The sequence below is a fragment of the Canis lupus genome, chromosome 13, assembly GCF_011100685.1.
Source record: "Canis lupus familiaris isolate Mischka breed German Shepherd chromosome 13, alternate assembly UU_Cfam_GSD_1.0, whole genome shotgun sequence".
Lineage (NCBI taxonomy): Eukaryota > Metazoa > Chordata > Mammalia > Carnivora > Canidae > Canis > Canis lupus.
The window spans coordinates 49,777,513-49,792,830 of record NC_049234.1 but is presented as its reverse complement, the minus strand read 5'-3'; positions in this window follow the sequence as shown (position 1 = coordinate 49,792,830).

Genomic DNA, 15,318 nt, shown 5'->3' with positions numbered 1-15,318 from the left:
ATAAATGCCCCTTCCAAAATGTTTTTTAAGATTTCATTTCTTTTTAATTTTTAAAAAAGATTTATTTTATTTTATTTTTTAAATAAATTTTAGAATTTTTTAAATTTTTTATTTATTTATGATAGTCACAGAGAGAGAGAGAGAGAGAGAGAGGCAGAGACACAGGCAGAGGGAGAAGCAGGCTCCATGCACCGGGAGCCTGATGTGAGACTCGATCCTGGGTCTCCAGGATCACGCCCTGGGCCAAAGGCAGGCGCCAAACTGCTGCGCCACCCAGGGATCCCAATTTTTTTTATTTTAGAGAAAGAGCAAGCACAGGGCAAAGGGAGAGGGAGAGAGAAAGAAATTTCAAGCAGGTTCTGCACTGAGCGTGGAGCCTATGCAGAGTTGATCCCAAGGCCCATGAGATCACGACCTGAGCTGAAACCAAGAGTCAGACACTTAACTGACTGAGCCACCCAGGTGCCCCTAGGATTTCATTTTTAAGGGGGCACCTGGGTGGCTCCGTGGTTGAGTTCTGCCTTTGGCTCAGGTCGTGATCCTGGGGTCCTGGGATCAAGTTCCGCATCAGGCTCCTTGCAGGGAGCCTGCTTCTCTTTCTGCCTATGTCTCTGCCTCTCTCTCTGTGTCTCTCATGAATAAATACATAAATTCTCTTTAAAAAAAAAGATTTTATTTTTAAGTAATCTGTACACCCAATGTGGGGCTCAAACTCATGACCTTGGGACCAAGAGTCATATGCTCCACTTGCTGAGCCAACTAGGGACCCCTTCTAAAATATTTATGCCACAGTGAGTGGCATATTCTGGACCCTTCAATAGCAATAAGAACTAGGCTATAAAGCAACTGCATTGATGAATCTTGAGAGTTTTATGCCAAGTGAAAGAAGCCAGATACAAAAGGCCACTTACCATATGATTCCATTTGTATAACATTCCAGGAAAGGCAAGCCAATAGAGACACAAATCAGATCTGTGGTTGCCAGGGGCTGGTGGTTAAGGAAGGGAATTGACTACAAGATGGCATAAGGGAATTTTGGGAGTGATGTCAATGATTATATCTTGGCTATGGTGATGGCTACACAACTGTATAAACTCAAAATCCATAAAAATGAACAACTTAAAAGGGCAAATTTTACTGAATGCAAAGTATACCTTAATAAGCCTGACTTTTAGGGGCCCCTGCATGGATCAGTGGTTGAGCACATGCCTTTAGCTCAGGTCATGATCCTGAGGTCCTGGGATTGAGTCCTGCATCGGGCTCCCCGCAGGGCATCTGCTTCTTGCTCTATGTCTCTGCCTCTCTCTGTGTGTCTCTCATGAATAAATAAATAAAATCTTTAAAAAAAAATAAGCCTGACTTTTAAAAAATATAGCTGTAAAGAATAGAAATGAGTTTTTCTTTGTCTAGGTGTTTATTTGAGTTATTTTGGAAAATGTTTGAAATCCTTTCACAAAACATTACATCTGAGAATAATGATTTTTCTAATAGAGTCTCTACTACCAATTTATACTTAAAAGACACTTACCATCCCTAAAGTTATTTTATTCCACCAATATTTACTAAGCACCTCCTTTGTTTAGGACACAAGGACGGGGATGCAAGGTAGGAGACAGTAAAGAAATATAAACTAGGTGTTGACCTTCACGAGCTTACAATTTAGCTCAGTAGAAGAACAGACAGTAAGAGCTTCTTGAGTTTGGAAGAGAAATCGCTTCCAGCTAGGGCAAAGCTTCAACAATGCAGAACAGGATGTCTTGCAGGAAAAGAAGCTGCTCATGGATTTGGTTCATAAGGAAAGAGTTCAAAGTCTGGAGATTAGTTACCTTTAGGTCATTCCTAATGTGTCATTTCAGGAGGAGGAGAGACTGGTTTTCTGCTGAAACATGAAGCATGAGCAGAGATGCAGGAAAGAAAGTCAGGTAAACCAGAATTGCAAACCAGCTGGGAGCTGAAGCAAAACAGGGTTGAATGGGAAGTATATGGCACCAGTCTAGGACTGACACTCTTTTTTTTTTTTTTTTAAGATTTCATTTATTTATTCATGAGAGACACTGAGAGAGAGAGAGAGAGGCAGAGACACAGGCAGAGGGAGAAGCAGGCCCCATGCAGGAGCCTGATGTGGAGCTTGATTCCGGGTCTCCAGGATCACACCCTAGGCCGAAGGCAGGTGCCAAACCACTGAGCCATCCAGAGATACCCCCCACCCCCTTTTTTTAAGCCTGGCACCCCTCTTTTTTTTTTTAAGATTTTATTTATTTATTCATGAGAGACAGAGAGAGAGAGACAGAAACAGAGAGAGACATAGGCAGAGGGAGAAACAGGCTTCCTGGGGGGAGCCTGATGCGGAACTCGATCCCAGGACCCTGGGATCACGACCTGAGCCAAAGGCAGACAGTCAACCACTGAGCCACCCAGGCGTCCCAAGACTGGTACCCTTTTAAGTAGGGGCTTGGCTTTCTACTAACAATATCTTAAATAAGTAGTGATGAATTCTCTCAGAAAAACAAATAAAAATTCAAACAGAATCAGCACTGCAATCTAATTACACTTGTGATTGTCACACAATCAAAGCCTAACCAAGTAAGTATATTGATTTGGATGAAGATAAACTGTAAATTCCTGCAGGGTGCTCAGAAGAAAGAATGTGTTTCTATTAAGAAGCTTAGTCTGCCTGTAATCTAGAAAGAAGGAAAATGAAGGGGAAAAAATTGACTTTACCTCACACTTTCAGGAGAGGATTGAAAGGCTGAATGTGGCAGTTAGAAAAACCCATATTCTAGATTTAGGACAAAGGACAAATTCACTTGGATTTTCCATGACTTAGAATAGATGTCAAAATTATTTAATCTTTCCTGACATTGAGTCCAGGCTCACAAAACAATATAATAGTCATAATATTCGCTCCACACTTTGACTTCAAGACACATTTTTTCAATTAAGATTTTATTTGTTTACTTGACAGAGAGAGAGAGCAAGAGCATAAACAGGGGGAGTGTCAGAGGCAGAGGGAGAAGCAGACTCCCTGAGGGGAGCTGGGAGACTGATGTGGGACTTGATCCTAGGACCCTAGGATCATGACTTGAGCCAAAGTTTGACACTTAACCTATTAAGTCACCCAGAAACCTCTCAAGACACAATTATTTTTTTATTTATGTTTATTTTTTTATTTTTTTTAATTGGAGTTCAATTTGCCAACATATAGCATAACACCCAGTGCTCATCCCATCAAGTGCCTCCCTCAGTGCCCGTCACCCAGTCTCACACACACACACACACACACACACACACACACACACCTCCCTTTCCACCACCCCTTGTTCGTTTCCCAGAGTTAGGAGTCTCTCATGTTCTGTCAAGACACAATTATTAACTGGTATTCTAATTTTTGAATTTTCTCCTATTATTCCCCCCTAACATCTACTACATCTCTTTTTCTCACTGGCTGGCATTCGCTGAGCTCCCCACACATGGCAGGCATACTCCTGCCTCAAGGCCTTTGTAGATGTAATTAAATTAAGGATCTTGAAATGAGAAGATTAACCTGGATTATCTGGGTGTGTTCTAAATCCATTGACTTGTGTCCTTATAAAAGACACACAGAGGAGAAGGCAATGTGAAGACTGAGGCAGGGATTGGAGAGATATGGCCGCAAGCCAAAGAGGCTGGCAATCACCAGAGGCTAAGAGACCTGGAATGGAGCTTTCCCTAGAGGTCTTTTAGAGGGAGCCTGGCCCTACTGACAGCTTGATTTTGGACCTCTCGATTACAGAACTGTGAGAAAATAAATTTCTATTGTTTTAAACCACCCAGTTTGTAGCAGTTTGTTACAGCAGCCCTGGGAAACTACTGCACTGCACCATTCCATCTATGTAACATAGCAAACTGACAAAATTATAGACACAGAGAATAGATTAGATGTGGCCAAGTGTTAAGAATGGGATGAAGGGTGGTGGCTTGCTGAGTACAAAGGGGTACCACAGGGACGCCTGGGTGGCTTGGCGGTTGAGCATCTGCCTTTGGCTCAGGGCATGATCCTGGAGGTCCCAGGGGTCCCACTTGGGGTTCCCTGCATGGAGCCTGTTTCTCCCTCTGCCTAGGTCTCTGCCTCTCTCTCTGTGTCTCTCATGAATAAATAAATAAAATCTTTAAAAAGGGGGGGGAGCACCACAAAGGAGATCTTTGTGGAGATGGAACTTCCGTCTGCATGTAAATCTGCAGATATCCGAATAAGGATTTCCTTCTCTGTGGATTATACCAATGTCAATCTCCTTGCTTCGATTTCATATTATAATTATATAAGATCTTCTCATTAGAGAAAAGTGAGAAGGAAGAGAATACAGGACCCTTCTGTACTATTTTTGCAACTTCCTGTGAATCTGTAATTATTTTTTTCATTTAATTTTTAAAGATTTTATTTGAGAGAGATAACACATGCACTTGCACACACATACACGGGAGCGTGGGGTGGAAGAAGGGACAGAGGGCAAGAGAGACGTAGGCTCCCCACTGAGCAGGGAGCTTGATTTGGGACTAGATCCCAGGACCCTGGGATCATGACCTGAGCCAAAGGTAGTTGGTTAAACAACTGAGCCACTCAGGTGCCCCTGTAATTACTTTAAAACAAAAAGTTGAAAGAAGTAATTTCACTTCTTTCTTACTATTTTCAGTTGCAGCCACTAGAAAACTTTAAATGACATTCGTGGCTTGCATTATATTTCTATTTGATCAGGGCTGCTCTAGAATGTTATTTTCCCCTGTAGGGCTCTGTAAAGCTGAACAGTCTCCTGCCCTGAAATCTCAGCCTCACCTTCTATAATTGCAGTAAAAACAATACAAGCCCGGGAAGTAAAGTCATAAGAGGAGGGAAAGTACAAGCTGAGTCAGACAGACCTGGGTGGAATCCTGGCTTTGCCATTTAGAGTCAGACTTCAAGCCAATTCTTTAACCTCCCCCCGGCCTACCTCTCTTAGCCTGGACAATCAGAATAATAATGCCATTTTTTCAGCAGGACTCCTGTGAGGACAAAATGAGATCACGGAAGTACCTGACACAAATTGAGTGTTCATTAAATGTCAGTTTGTTGCCTTTCTGTTACAAGTTTCTCACGTCACATTCGATCTTGGATGTTTCCAGAAAAGGGAAGAAGAGGGAAGTGATAATTAGGGCCATCTTAGAGGCTGTCTATCATGCATGGGAAAGTACATTATTGCTTTCAGGTCCTTGATTTCATTCACTGCTCATGATAATCCTGAGATAGAGATTATTGCTCTCAATCATCAATGTCCCAGAAGACCATCAGAAAGAGTTGCTGAGGAAGCAAAGCTAAGTTTATCAGAACACAGGGAGGGGGAGCAGCACCTCACCTTAACAGAATCTTGGTAGTCAGAGGAGGATATTTATACGGTTTAGATGGTTATATGACTTATGCAGGTCTGGGAAGACAGGAAACCGGTTGGGAATGAGCAGAATTTATAATATAATAGTTTAGGATTAGTGAGGATAGCAAGATGAGGGTATTAAAACAAGTATTAATGAGCAAGTTGTTAATCTTGATTAGTAACTTCTTTTAGTTGGTTCCTAGTAGTACCTTTCAAGAACAAGAATGTCATAGAGTAAATAGCTAAGTTATTTCTGTCTAATCCCAGAATTGTTTAGCCCAGGAACAAGAAAGTAAGTTAGTTTCAGCTCTCATGGCTAACAATTTTAGAGTACAAACACAAAAAATGATTAATGGTTCATGGTACGGCAACAAGAAAAGGTACTCTGCAGCCATTAAATGTAATGATTAAAAGTACTTGAAAAAGTGTTTATATTGTATGTTGATGATATAATGTTAAATGAAGGAAACAGAAGACAAAATCTTAAGTTACATGGTTATGACAATGTCAAAATATGTCAGGATTTGGAAGAAAATGTGCTAAGAAAAGGATGCAAAGGTGGTGAGGTGATGAGTGAATCGATCAGGGCCCCATCAGGACACAGAATCCATTTCTAAGTATTTAAAATAGAGGCAATTTGAGGCAAGGGCTTGTTTACTGAAGCGTTAGAAGAGCCCAGAAGCCAAAGAGGGCAGCCAAAGAGCTAGGGGTATGCGACAGGTGCTAGAACCTCCACTGTGGGCCTGTTTAGCAGGAGGCGGAGTCAGAGGTGGAGCAAAGGGAGAGATCACTGCCTCTGCAAAGACACTTCTCAGGACAGAGAGAGAGAGAAACTGCCAGACTTCTCACTTCCTCTCGGCTACAGTCCCTTGCCAGTGCTTCTCATTAGCCAAACCCGGTCAGATACCAGCTTACGGGAAGCCTAGGAACTGCAGCTGCAAAGGCCAGCCTCCTGCAGATGCAGAGGAACACAGAGGAGCCAGGAGAAATAGATCTGAGGCCACAATTAGAGTTTTTCCTTTGCTTTCAGATATATGTAATTGCTGGTGTTTTACTGCTTTTTCAATTCCAGTGGAGGAGGGAGAGGAGATGTAAAAAAAAAAAAAAAAAAAAGTATATTAATTATTCTCAGAAAGAAAATTCTAAGCAGTCTCTTACACTGTAAGTTGCTGTGTAAATAGGTATCACTTCTTGGGAGGGTAACTTGGCTACTGCGCTCAAAGATCTCATTGTACTTATCCTTTGTCCCTGCAATTCCATCTCTAAGATTTTTTTTAAAGATTTTATTTATTTATTCATGAGAGACACAGAGAGAGAGAGAACGAGAGCGAGGCAAAGACACAGGCAGAAGGAGAAGCAGGCTCCATGCACGGACACCGACGTGGGACTGGATCCCAGGACTCCAGGATCATGCCCTGGGCAGAAGGCAGGGCTAAACTGCTGAGCCACCCAGAGATCCCCCAACTCTAAGATTTTACTCAACAGAAATATTTGCAAATATCTGCAAATAGATAGATGATAGATATACACACAATATATATACACACACACATATATATGGATGGTAATTGTAGCACTATTTGCAATTGCAAAAAAACTAGAAATGCTGAAGTGTCCATCATTAAGAAGTTGGTTTTAGATATAGTTATAGGAATAGTATCTAAAAGGGACAAAATAAGGATGCCTGGGTGGCTCAGTGGTTGAGCATCTGCCTTTGGCTCAGGGCATGATCCCAGGGTTCTGGGATCGAGTCCCACATTGGGTTCCCTGCAAGGAGTGTGCTTCTCCCTCTGCCTATGGCTCTACCCCGCTCTCTGTGTCTCTCATGAATAAATAAAATCTTAAAAAAAATAAAAATAAAAGGGACAAAATAGAAGTGTATATTGATATAAAAAGATACCTTAGGTGCATTGTACCATTTTTAAAAAACAAGTTTCAGAACAGAACATAGAGCATGAGCCACTTTTTAATTTTAAAGTTATTTATTTTTTTGACAGAGGGAGCGCACAAGTAGGCAGAGCAACAGGCAGAGGGAGAGGGAGACTGAGCCACCCAGGGAGCCCCCCTTTTTAATTTTTTAAAAATTAATGTGAAAAAAATATCTGGAATAGCATTTCAAACTATTTGTGGTGATTTGAGAAGTAGGCTTACAGGAGACTTCTGCTTTCAAATAATACTTTTCTTGCTGTTTGAGATTTTAAACATAATGGATTTCGTTATTTTATAACATGAAACACATGGGAGGCCTGGGTGGCTCAGCAGTTGAGCACCTGCCTTCCGCCCAGGGGGTGATCCTGGAGACCCGATCAAGTCCCACGTCAGGCTCCCTGCATGGAGCCTGCTTCTCCCTCTGCCTGTGTCTCTCTCTGTCTCTGTCTCTGTCTCTCTCTCTCTCTGTGTCTCTCATGAATAAAATCTTAAAAAAAAAACAAAACGTGAAACACATTCAATCCAGCAAATACCTTCCATATCAGTTAGCCTTGATCAGTTTCTCAAATTCAGTACTGACATTTTGGGCTGGATAATTCCTCATTGTGGAAGCACTGTCCTTGTACTGTAGAGTGTTAGCAGCATCGTGGCCTCTCCCCACTAGATGCCAGTAGCACACACCCCTACCCTGAATCTTAACTGCAGAGATGGACAAATACCTCCTATGGATATGGTTGCTTCCCACACAGTGATCCAGTTAAATTTGAATTTTGGATAAATGATAAATAGCTTTTTTGTTTTATTCTGTTTTTGTTTTTAAAGATTTTATTTATTCATGAGAGACACAGAGGCAGAGACACAGAGGGAGAAGCAGGCTCCCTGGGGGGAGCCTGATGCAGAACTGGATCCCAGGACCCAGGGATCATGACCCGAGCCAAAGGCAGACACTCAACCACTGAGCCACCCAGGCATCCCAACAAATAGTTTTTTTTTTTTTTTTAATTTTTATTTATTTATGATAGTCACACAGAGAGAAAGAGAGAGAGGCAGAGACACAGGCAGAGGGAGAAGCAGGCTCCACGCACCGGGAGCCCGACGTGGGATTCGATCCTGGGTCTCCAGGATCGCGCCCTGGGCCAAAGGCAGGCGCCAAACCGCTGCGCCACCCAGGGATCCCCCAACAAATAGTTTTTTATAAGTATGTCCCATGTAATATTTGTGTTGCATCCTATGTTTTTATTTGTTAAATCTGGCAATCCTAACTTGGGAGCAAATAGCCCTGGTTGAGACCCACTAGCCAGGGTATTATGCTGCTTCATCGCTTTTCTGAGCAGCAATCTTTGCATGGAAAATCTGTTTGTCCCTTTATTCACCATGAAACAGACATGGCCAGAAGGCTGATTGGAAACCTGTAAAGCACCAAGTTATTTTCCCGCTCTATTCTCTTGTACTATCTGCCACCAAACAATCAATAGTATCTTCCAGAAAATTCTCTCACCCGAACTAAGCCCTTGCAATGTTTTAAATGAATCTATTGGGCCAGACAATTTTGTGTAGAAAATATACATCATGTCCTTCTGTTTGGCTCTGGTATGATCCTTTTTTTTTTTTTTTTTAAGATTATTTATTTACTTGAGAGAGAGCACACAAGAAGGGGAGGAGGCAGTGGGAGAGGGAGGGAAAGAAGCAGACTTCCCACTGAGCAGAGAGCCTGACATGAGGCTCAATCACGGGACCCAGGGACCATGACCTGAGCCAAAGGCAGGCACTTAACTGACTGAGCCACCCAGGTGCCTGGTACGATCCTATTTAAGCCAGATCAGCTATGCCTATAAAGGTTTATACTCAAAACTTTGAAAATAAATTGTAAGACAGACATCGATAAAGGTTTAATGAAATATTTATGGATATATTCAGTTGACATAACGTAATAAACTTAGCATTTATTAAAATGTCATTTTTTAAAAAGCTTATAGGCTAGATTTTCTTACTTCCTAAGAAATCCTGAGTATGTAGAAAAATTATCAAGAAATTATAGCTGATAAATTAGTTTATTATGGCCAAGTATTTTTTTTTAAGTTAACTTATTACCCTCTTTATTTTCTTTATTTTTAAAAAATTTTTTTATTTATTTATGATAGTCACAGAGAGAGAGAGAGAGGCAGAGACATAGGCAGAGGGAGAAGCAGGCTCCATGCACTGGGAGCCCGATGTGGGATTCAATTCTGGGTCTCCAGAATCGCGCCCTGGGCCAAAGGCAGGCGCCAAACCGCTGCGCCACCCAGGGATCCCTATTACCCTTTTTAAAAAATATTTTATTATTTATTTGACAGAGCATGAGCAGGGGGAGCCACAGGCAGAGGGAGAGGGAGGTAGGGGAATAGAGGGGGCAGAGGGAGAGGGAGAAGAAGGCTACCCATTGAGCAGAGTCTGATGAGGCTCTATCAATCAATTGCAGGTCCCTGAGTCCATGACCTGAGCCAAAGGCAGATGCTCAACCAGCTGAGCCAGCCACCCAGGCACCCCAACTTATTGTCCTTTTACATATTTTACACACACACACACACACACACACACACACACACAATATTTGATGGGGGACATCTGAAGATGATTGGTATGATGCAAAGTAGAGCCCTGAAATGTGAGGGTACTCAGAGCCTAGAAGTTTGAGGCATGTCTCTCCCAGAATTTTTTAGCAAAGACATACATTGTTTACTTATGCTGGGGGATAAAAGAAGAAAAGATAGAATAAAATTGATTTTGGGAAGTGACTATATTTACTATATTGTTGTCTTATTCTAAAATAATCTCAAAAATTGGATGTAGCAAAATTTAATTTTTACTTTGTATGCTCCCAAATTGTTCCAACTCTTTTTGAATGAATGTATCACTTTTATAATATAGAAATCAAGGATTTTTATTTTTATTTATTTATTTATTTATTTTAATTTTATTTATTTATTTATTTATTTATGATAGGCACACAGTGAGAGAGAGAGAGGCAGAGACACAGGCAGAGGGAGAAGCAGGCTCCATGCACCGGGAGCCCGATGTGGGATTCGATCCCGGGTCTCCAGGATCGCGCCCTGGGCCAAAGGCAGGCGCCAAACCGCTGCGCCACCCAGGGATCCCCAGAAATCAAGGATTTTTAAAGTAAAATAAAACAATCATGGGCCATCTCACAACACTATGTTTGGGGAGTATAAATTGTGCAACTCTTTTGGAGAATAAGATGGCATTGCCAAAACACACACACACATACACATACACACAGACAGACACAGCTTTTGACCCAACATAACCTTCCACAGTGCACAGAGATATACAAGAATGTTCAATCCAGTGTTTTTAGAAAGTTACAAGTCAAAATATTAGCCAGGATTATTTTGTGGAACAGACTTTCACTTACTAAAATATGCATTTCTATAAAATGCATCTTTTAATGTTATATTTAAATTCTAGGACTCTTGCTTATGAATTGCTTCATTCACTGGACAATATTTGGCACTTACAATAAGCCACCAGGCTTCCCCCTCTGAATCTGCCTTCACCAATATAAGACTGGGATGAAAAAATAATTGTATTTTTATTTTATTTTTTTCTTTTTAAAGATTTTATTTATTTATTCATGCGAGACACAGAGAGAAAGGCAGAGGCACAGGCAGAGGGAGAAGCAGGCTCCCTGCAGGGAGCCCAATGTGGGACTCAATCTCAGGGTCCCAGGATCATGCCTTGAGTGAAAGGCAGACGCTCAACCACTGAGCCACCCAGGCGTCCCTGAAAAAAATAATTTTAAAAGGAGACAAAATAGGGAGGTGATTAACTGTTTTGTTTTTTTTGTTTGTTTTTTTTTTGGATACTGGAGAATCTATGAGGCACAGAAAGACTGGGAAGAAGATAAAATAGAGGGTGCTATCTGAAGGGTTCTTGATCACATCTTCTAAGGAAGGCCCACCCCACCAGTTGCTTTAGAAAGGAAACTGATGCTAAAGCTAACTAATCCCTTCAAGTGTCAGCCACCATCCTCCAAAACGCAGACATTTCAGATTGAAAGCAAATAGGATTACCTGGCCCACCCACTCACCCATCTTCCATGAAACTGTCTTAGTGAATAAAAACCATTATCTTTACTTTCTATATTCTGAAGCTATTAAATGAGTAGCAATCCCCAGCTTAAATGAAAAAGAAAAAAAATAGACCTTCAAGTTTATTTTTAACATGCAATATAAATTATAAATAAACAACTATTTGGTCACTCTCAGTGGTTTATGCAAACAGTTGTGGTGATACTGATTACTCAGTTTCAAGGAAAAGTTAAGAAAAAAAATAGCATTCATTGATCAGGAAATATGGAACATATATGGACTCACTTTAGTTTCACAACACCCACTCTATAAAAAGGTTCGAAGGACGTCTGGGTGGCTTAGCAGTTGAGCGTCTGCCTTTGGTTCAAGGTGTGATCCTACAATCCCAGGATCAAGTCCCGCATCGGGCTCCCCGTGGGGAGCCTGCTTCTCACTCTGCCTATGTTTCTGCCACTCCGTTTTTGTGTCTGTCGTGAATAAATAAATAAAATCTTTAAAAAGGAAAAAAAGAGGTACTGATAAAGTCAATTTGTATATGGGGACCCACTAAATGGAGGCTGCCTCAGTGGCCCAGCCCAGGTCACAAACCTAAGTAAATCTTTGTGGAAGGATTTCAATCTAAAATGGAACCAGAGGATATGAAATGGAGAAACTCATGAATAGGCTTTCAGAAGAATGAAATCTAAGAATAAGAGACTGATTTCCATTAAATGCCTGATTTCTGAAAGACTGAGGGACATCTGCCAAGAGTTTCTTCTCATCTTCAAGCCCTAACTTACTCCTGGAACTCTGGCTGGACTTCCCCTTCCTTACACTCTCTAGGCGTTAATACAGCCAATCCCAAACCCTCAACACACCCTAGCTTGCTACAGCATGTGCCTCTCGAATTTCAATTCTTCTGTGATTTCCAAATAAATTCAATTCCAGGTAATTCAAAATTTTCCAGTTTACCTCCTTATTCAGGTTGAGAGCCTGAATTTATAAGAAATGCCTCACTGTCAAGGAAACCTAACATAAACCAATCACAATCCTCCATCTAAGCTAGTTTACCCTACAAAATAGGACCTGCTAGTTTTGTTTATTTGGGTTTTTTTTTTTTTTTTTTTTGGTCCCCACCCTAAGGACTTGCTAGTCTTATAAGGAAACCCCCAACCTCCTAGCCAATCACGCCCTATTTCTATGTTCCCTCTTCTAACACTCTGTAGGACTTACTCTTGTCCAAAATCCCTTGGTAAGAGTACTCACTGCTTGTTAGCACTGTATTTCCCCAATCCATGGATAGTTTTACCTTGAACAAAGGACATCAAACTTGTTCTGAGATTGTATTATTTTAGTCATTTGATAGCATGGACTCCCAATTTTACAGAGGAGCCAAGGAAAGGGTGGGTGTCTCTAGGCAAGTCCAGCAATCTGGCATTATCTGTGACATGACAATCAGTTCTAATATCATCCAGCTGAGTTTACCAGGCTGGGAACCAGAGGGTACTATATAAGTACAATAGCACCAGGAAGCCCTAGACTGGTTTCCTTTGCCAAACTATTTCGAAGGCTTTGAATTTGACCTATGCCCCAACAATTTTAAAGTATTACTTCTTATAAAACTGCTTATCATCAACATTTTCAAACATCGAAGTAAAAGAATAGTGCAATGAGGGTGCCTGAGTGGCTCAGTTGGTTGAACATCTGACTCTTGATTTTGGCTCAGGTCATGATTTCAGGGTTGTGAGATCCAGCCCCGAGTTGGGCTCCCCACTGGGTGTGGAGTCTGCTTAAGTCTCCCTCTCCCTCTGCCCTCCTGCCCCTGCTCATGCACTGTCTCTCTAAAAAAAAAAAAAAAGAATAGTGCAATGAACTCCACATACCCATCACTTAGGGAAGCACTGAATTTTTTTTTTTCATTAAAAAACTTGTTGAGTCACATAAAGAGGTCCATAGAAAGAGACAAGATGCATAACCAGTTTGCAGTCCTAGCTCTGCTATAGATAAACTGTACAGCATTGAGTTCTTCGTGGTGCCACCCTGGGACTCGGTTTTCTCATTAACTGAGATAATAAAACTTGGATGGGATTTGGGGGACTTTCCAGGCTTATATCCTATACTTTGATCCTAAAGTTCATTCACTCAATGTCCACTCATTAAGTCACTATTACCTTTTGCCTTGACTAATCTCTCCTTGCCCGTTCCTGCTCCTCTACATTCCATTTTCTATCTGCTGGCCTAAAAAAGTCAACTTTTAAAAATGCAGATCTGATCAGCCGATTGGGTCATTCCTCTGCTAAAATCCCCTTAGTGCCTTCACATTTCTTTATTTCTTTATTTATTTTTTAAAGATTTGTTTTAAAAGAGTTTATTTATTTATTCATGAGAGACACACACACAGAGAGAGAGACAGAGACACAGGCAGAGGGAGAAGCAGGCTCCATGTGGGGAGCCTGATGTGGTTCTTGAACCTGGGACCCCAGGATCATGCCCTGAGCCAAAGGCAGATGCTTAACTGCTGAGCCACCCAGGCATCCCTTTTAAGATTTTGTTTATTCATGAGAGATATAGAGAGAGGTAGAGACACAGGCAGAGGGAGAAGTAGGTTCCCTGCTGGGAGCCTAATGCGGGACTCCATCCCAGTACCCCAGGATCATGACCTGAGCCAAAGGCAGACACTCAACCACTGAGCCACCCAGGTGCCCCAGCACCTTCACGTTTCTTGTAGGATGATGTTCAAGCTACTCAACAAGACCCATGAGGTGCCACATCTGGCCTACTCCTGGGCTGCTACCTCTCCTTTCACTGACTCTACCTCACTGGCCATTTCCAGCTCAGGCTCTCTCTCTGGGCTGTTCCAACTCCCTGGAGGGTTCCTCTGGGCCTCGGCACTCCACCTACCTCCAACCCGACACAGACACATTCTGCTTGGGCTACATGTTCTCGTTCTTAGAAATCTGTTTACGTATAACATCCTTCAGAATGCCTTCACCTGAACCGGACCAGGTCCTAATAAGTCTGTATATGCTCTGTTAGCACTGGGATGTAGGGGCGTTAAACACCATTTTACTTAATGAATCATTTGTGTATTTACTTAACAACTAATTTCCCTCACCAGACTATAAATTCCACAATGTTGTCTTTACTGCTTTGGCCATCACTGTAATTCCAGCACCTAGCACAGGGCCTGGTACAGAATGGGTGTTCAAATACATATTTGTGGACAAATGACTCGTTCCCTGCTAGGTCTTAGGGATTAAAAAGAAACTCATAATTTAGTGGGGAGGACAGATTGAGAAGTGATAGAAAAAAGACAATGCATTCATAGAAGTGCTAGGATGAAGGAACAGATGCAAGGTGGCTTGCACCTAACAGTCTTGGGAGACACCTAACACAGTCTTGGCCAGGATAGGCTTAGCAGGGGAGTCAGTGACATCATGGAGGAAATCCATTCAACAGGCCTGGATACAGTCTCTATGCGGGCAGGGGTGCAGTGAGGGAGGGAGACAGTCTCAGTGACCTTTTAAGAATGTTCAGATGCGGGATCCCTGGGTGGCTCAGCGGTTTGGCGCCTGCCTTTGGCCCAGGGCGCGATCCCGCGGTCCCGGGATCGAGTCCCGCATCGGGCTCCCTGCATGGAGCCTGCTTCTCCCTCCGCCTGTGTCTCTGCCTCCGCCTCTGTCTCTCTCTGGTCTATCATAAATAAATAAAATCTTAAAAAAAAAAAAAAAAAAAAAGAATGTTCAGATGCGGGAATCCCTGGATGGCTCAGTGGTTTAGTGCCTGCCTTCGGCCCGGGGCATGATCCTGGAGTCTCGGGATCGAGTCCCACATCAGGCTCCCTGCATGGAGCCTGCTTCTCTCTCTGCCTGTGTCTCTACCTCTCTCTCTCTCTCTCTCTCTGTATGTGTCTCTCATGAATAAATAAATAAAATCCTAAA